Here is a 5,947-nt window from a genome sequence, read left to right as displayed (position 1 = left end):
ACCCCCAAATCTCAATGTCCATTATCACATATGGACCTTAAGAACTCGGTTGTCAATAAGGTTTAAACCCAAAGTACATCATACGTAAAGCGTCAGGCAAGCATATCTATAAACATTGGGAAGAGGGTTAAAGGCAAGAGTGTAAGCTCAGTGTTAACCGATACAGAAGTCAGACAGAATTAATTTATTCCGCAAGCAAAAGTGTCCAATAACAGGGGATTTATACTGAGATAGTTCAAGTAGTATTCAACTAATCATGTGAATCAAAATGGCCGCATGCCCCATGTAAAATAAAACAGCTTGCTGATATGACTCATGTGGACATGATTTGAAACAGCTGTTTTAAAAAGTAGGCTGCTATTCATTTCTCATCTGTAAAACTTTTTAATGAGGAAAAGTGCACCTTTGAGGTGTGCAACAGATGTGAAGAAGAGGAGGAAGAGGGCAGGGTTGGTAGAGAAAAGTCTTGTCCATAGAATTAACCATGAAAGGGGTGCCAAGTTGGTCCCCAAAACCCCTAGGCCAGGGTGGAGAGAGGGGGAGAGATGGGCCAGCAGGCTGGGGGCACCTTGGGGAGTTGAGGAGGAAGTGGCATGCACCATGTCTCTTGCTCCTGTTGTTCCCTCATTTGATTTTGATGAATAATGCATGGGGAGGGGGGCCCAGCCTTAAAGGGGCACCGCTGCCACAGTGGGAGTCATTACTGAGCACAACGCACTGATGAGGAGAAAGAAAGCAAGAAAGAAAGAAGGAAGGAGAAAGAGAGAGTGGGAGGCAGGGGGGGGGGAGGCAAAAACAAACAAGAAAATTAGAGAAGTAAAACAGTTCTTTGAATATTCTTCGAACACTCCAGATGAGCTTCATTTCATATCTGCTGCTTTTCTGAGTTAATCAGAAATATTTTGTTTTTGCTGTGCTTTTTCATTATTAAAATTAAGTTAATTTATACACAAGTTCTTGCATGTTCCAAACAGGCTGTCAGTCTGTGTATAAGTGGTGGGGATTTTTCAGTGACTCTTTCTACATTGTTACGCCAGTAAGTGACGACCAGTCTTTATGAGTGAGTCATTGAATTGTTCACTCAAGCGATTAGTTCCAAAACATGATTCGTTCAGAAGCTAAACAAGATCGATTGAAACATTCATTTAAGCAATAAAATTCAAAAACACTGATTAATCCAGAAAGGAAGCAATTAAGTGACTTATTTTATAAATGAGTCATTAAATAATGAACTTAAACAATTTGTTTAAAACACTGAAACTAAACAAGTGACTAGTGTGTTTAATTTGAAGCAGCGTTGCGCAGACTGATCAGTGTATGACATCAAAGTATCACAAGAGCGATTTGAAAAGCATACGGATCTGTCTGGCCTCTAATCGTTCTTGTGATACTTTATTAATATCACAGCCTACACCGATCGGTCTGCGCAGCGTCGTTTCAAATCGAACACACCTATTGTCTTAAGGTGGGATTCACTGAATAATTCATTCAAGCGATTCATTCAAACACACTAATTCATTCAGAACGTAACACATAAACAAGTCATTGAATTGTTCACTCAAGCGGTTTGTCATTCTCTCAAACGATTCATTCAAAACACTGATTCATTCGGAACGAAACACTAACTCATTAACTTTTTCCTCAAAAGCTAAATGAAGTCCAGCAGAACGTGATTTTGTATCACAGGTTTTTGACGGACAGCCATCTATACTCCCTTTAGACATTAGACCGGTCACAACACAGTCACAGAAATAAACCTGCTTTTTATAACCAGTGAGACACAGCATTCCTCAGAAGAGATGACTTTCGGTTTCAGCATTACCGGAAAAGCTGCATTTATAAACCAGAGTTGCTGATTCATGCGAGCGCTCGGGACCCGACACTGACTTCTGAGAACGCGCCTCAAAAAGTACGGCGTTCAAGCAGGAACTGGGCGCAGAGAAAGAGCAGGGTAATGCTACAGAAGGGGATGCAGCAGGCACAGTGCAAGGTGTCATCACTCATTTTGATTGGGTATTACAGCATGACGGATGGGGCCCCGCGGGCCACCGCGCGTCTCCTCCGTGCTTATTACAGCTGTTCTTAAGTGGGAGTTGATTTAGCTTAAATAGGTTGTTTCATAAGGAGAAGACACCGGCGCTGTCACCGCATCTCTGTTCCTTTGCACTGTATCCCGCCACTTTAATTGAATAATGCCTCCTCTACATACCTATTAGTGTGCTTAGCTACATACCATGCCCCTATAATTGCTTATACAACCCAGCTAATTCCACCACTCCCCTCCTTTCCTTTCTTTTCATGTGATATTTCACGCAGTTAATATAGAGAGTGCGCCGGCAAGGATAAAGACGGCTTGTTTAAAGGGTTATCGGGTCTGTGCAGCACCGTGATGTCTTTTATCCTCCCTCCATAATTAGTCGTGTAATCATTAAGCTGCAGTTTATCAGGTTTTAGGGCTTTTATTAATTACAACACTCGAGCGATTTCACGCCACTTTCACGGTCACGTAATTCACGAGCCATTGTCACGCTGTGTGTAAAAGAGAGATGAACAAGGTTTTCACAATTGCGTCTGACATTATTGCAAAGATTTATCTGAGCTGGTACTGCTTCAATATTATCAAATTACAGACATCCTGCACGTGTCACGTGATGCAAACTGCTTTATATTACAGAGTTGGTTCTCTCGGGTCTTCTTAACAGTGGTGATTGTACCAATAAGATGAATGTGCTTTATGATTTTAATCTACATTATAAGTTTCCTGTAATCCTAAGTCTGCAGTTTAATAATGAATTTGTTATAGGCCACTATTCTTGCTCTATCCAGCTCAGTCATTTGGCTAACAACAAGGTATTTGGCCCTATAAGATTTATTTGTGGATGTAGCAATTTTTGGCTTTCCAGAGCTGTCCAGTCAGCACCATCAAATGTTCCAACTGACATCAGCACCATAGACAGCTCCAAACAAAAAAAAGGCCTGCAGGACACCACTTAAAGAAACAGAAAAAATGTATTCAGATAAACAATTCTGTCATTATTCACCCGCCCTAATGTCGTTCCATACCTGCTATTGTTTTGTTCTGTGGATTTTCACAAATCTTTTCCATACAATAGTCTTGGGGGGATCACAGGATGTCAAGCTACAAAAGGCTCTATAAAAGTAGTCCATACAACCTGTGCTGTATGTCCCAAGTCTTCTGCAGCCATACAATAATGTTGTGAGACCAATAGACAGAATTTGAGCGATAATTCAACATCCAACCTGTGCATGTTTTATTTGAGTATCTCGCTTTTCCTAACATCAAATTACAGTGTTTACAATCAGAAAGCACAGGAAGACCTTTATCTTTCTAGTCAATGATATGCATGTCGGTAACACTTTAGTTTAAATTGTAATTCAGTTCAATTCAATACTAACAATAAACAATTTTTACAGCATTTATTTATCTAGGTTCTAATGTTAATTTATAAATATATTGTTCACTGTTAATCATTGTTTGTTTTTATTCTTATAATAAATTAACTGATGTTAATTTATACAACTTGAAATGGTGGGGGGGAAAATGTGTAGTTTTTGTATTTGTAAATTCATTAAAATATATTTCATGTTATCTATTGCATTAAGTAATGTTAACAAATACAACATTATTGTAAAGTGTTACCTGTTTGTCTTTATAAACCAGAGATTAATGTTGCTGTTTGCTGGCACTGATTCATTGATGCACTTTTGTTGTTTATTCCATTGACTTCCATCTTTTTACTAGGCAGAGGTCACGATGCTGATGAAGCTGCAGGATGTAAAACTCCACAAAAGTAGAACGCTGATATCCTGTGTAAAAAAAGAAAAAAGAAAAAAAAGAAATTGGTATTAATTGCTGATGCATTGATGAAATTGACACACTGGTATTGGGAGCTAGGATGTTTTTTAAGGAAGTCAATTCACACACATTAACAACAAGCCAAGATGGAGCTCTGCCAAAGACAATACACACAGTCTCTCTCTCACACACACAAACATGGGCGATGCCAAGTATGCTGCCAGTCTTGCCCCACAAACCCAAACATTCATATTTGTCATCAAACCCCTCAACTGCACACACATATCTGTCCCACCCAACACAACGCCAGCTCTGGCTGCCTGAGGTGCCCGCTGGTTCTGCATGATTGATGATGCCGATTGAGAGGCAGATCATTTGGGTGCCCCTCGCTACCAAGGACGTAAATCACATCAGCCCACTCTAATGATTTCTCACAGACCCATTTGGCAGAATCCACAATAACCTATTGAGCCTTGCATGGGGACAAAAAAAAAAAAACATCAATACAGTCAAATAATGATTTTATTTAAGCACTTTATCAAGGATTGACAAGCATTTTTCCAAGGTTGCATGGGGTAGGGAAGCTTCTGGAAACCGTCAAGGTGGCTTGATATGTTAAAAACGTAAGAGTCACTGCAAGAGTATAGACTAATAAATATGTCTATTTCGGCCAGGTGGAATTAGTTGTTTTAACGAGTAAAGATGTCTGTGGCATACTACAGTGATAAATGACGACCGGCAGAGCAGATTTGGACACTTGGTGCCCTGAGGGGCGACCCATTTCAACTTTTCATTAAAACGTCCAGCCCAGGCCAAGCCATGATTTGCTCCTAATTGATGAGGCCATTATGATCTAATTAACCACACATTTTCAAAGCCACTCTTATTTTTGGCTTCTTCGTGGCAGTGGAAAGCTCATTGGCATCAGAAATTCAGATATACTTTACAAATGACAAAAGATGAAAATCATACTATGAGGCAAATTTACATCAAACCCCATTTCACATTAATTTTAGCTTCTTCTTAATTTTTGTATTAATATATAAAACACATTTAAAGTAATATATAGTTGATAAACAACTGATTTCACTTAAGAAACAAGTCTTACTATGGCTCTGTTTATTCTGCATGTCAAGCAATATGTCCTGATAAGCCAGTGCAGACCAGATTTGTATCGTCTCGCCTAACAATTGCCTCTTAAAGTTCTTTAAATTTAAAAGTTCATGGATTTGATTCTGTTCATTTTAATTCAGCTGCCATGTCTATACCAGAGGTTTAGTAACTGTGATTAAAATGTAAATATTTGTAATGGCTCATGAAACTGACCACCAAAAACTTTCTTATGGTCCATGGCAAAGAATCACAGTAATCAAGATTTAGAGTTTGTATAAACCGATTTCACTTTTCTAACTTTAGTTTGTAATGTTGCTGTTTGAGCATAAACAACATCTGCAAAGTTACAACACTCAAAGTTCAAAGCAAAGGAATATATTTGCTTTTAAAGAAATCGTTTTTTTTTTTAAGGACTACAACAAATAGCTGATATGGACTAGGCTACACGACATTCCTCCCGATTATTTTTTCCTCACGATAAAATTTACAGTAACCCCTCCCCCGGGAACACGGTTTATAGATTATCATGACAGAATATGCTAATCAATGACTAGAAGATAACTACACATAAGCTACATAAATTCATCAACTAACCAGTATGAAATGTCCTGTTGCATTCTACATGTTCTCACTTGTTCTTGAGGTTCGCCATCTTTGTCGGTTTGAACATAAAAGGCTCAAAGTTTTAGAAATGTTCAGGGCATGTCTGTGTGAGGTAAAAGGACAAGCTATTTAAGTTCCGCCCTCTGTGCCGGGAGCTCATTTGCATTTAAAGGGACAGACACAAAAACTTTTGCTCACCCTCAAAAAGGGAATTGCTATGGGCAATTCTGCCCATAGTCAAAATTCAAAGAACAGGCCAACAAGAGTGTATTTAATTCAAATTAGCTTTTGTTTTTAGTCATTTATCATTCATGTAACTGTTTTTTAAAAGTATTCATTGAAATGTTCAACCTGTTCTTTGAATTTTTAATTATGAGTCCCTTCCAATGAAAGATCATACTGGAAAAAAATAAA

General features: G+C 38.6%; 1 long non-coding RNA gene across 1 annotated transcript; it reads right to left on the bottom strand.

Moving 5' to 3' along the window:
• Positions 1 to 221: 221 nt before the first annotated feature.
• LOC307005382 lies at positions 222 to 5,656 on the bottom strand. The gene is made up of 3 exons (XR_013799257.1): positions 5,525 to 5,656; positions 3,662 to 3,828; positions 222 to 717 (listed from the first exon to the last, which is right to left on the bottom strand). It is a non-coding gene; the product is annotated as an uncharacterized lncRNA (long non-coding RNA).
• Between the last annotated feature and the right edge of the window lie 291 nt (positions 5,657 to 5,947).

The sequence above is a fragment of the Phoxinus phoxinus genome (genome assembly GCF_949152265.1).
Source record: "Phoxinus phoxinus genome assembly, chromosome: 10".
Classification (NCBI taxonomy): domain Eukaryota; kingdom Metazoa; phylum Chordata; class Actinopteri; order Cypriniformes; family Leuciscidae; genus Phoxinus; species Phoxinus phoxinus.
This window is presented reverse-complemented; position numbering and strand designations above follow the sequence as displayed.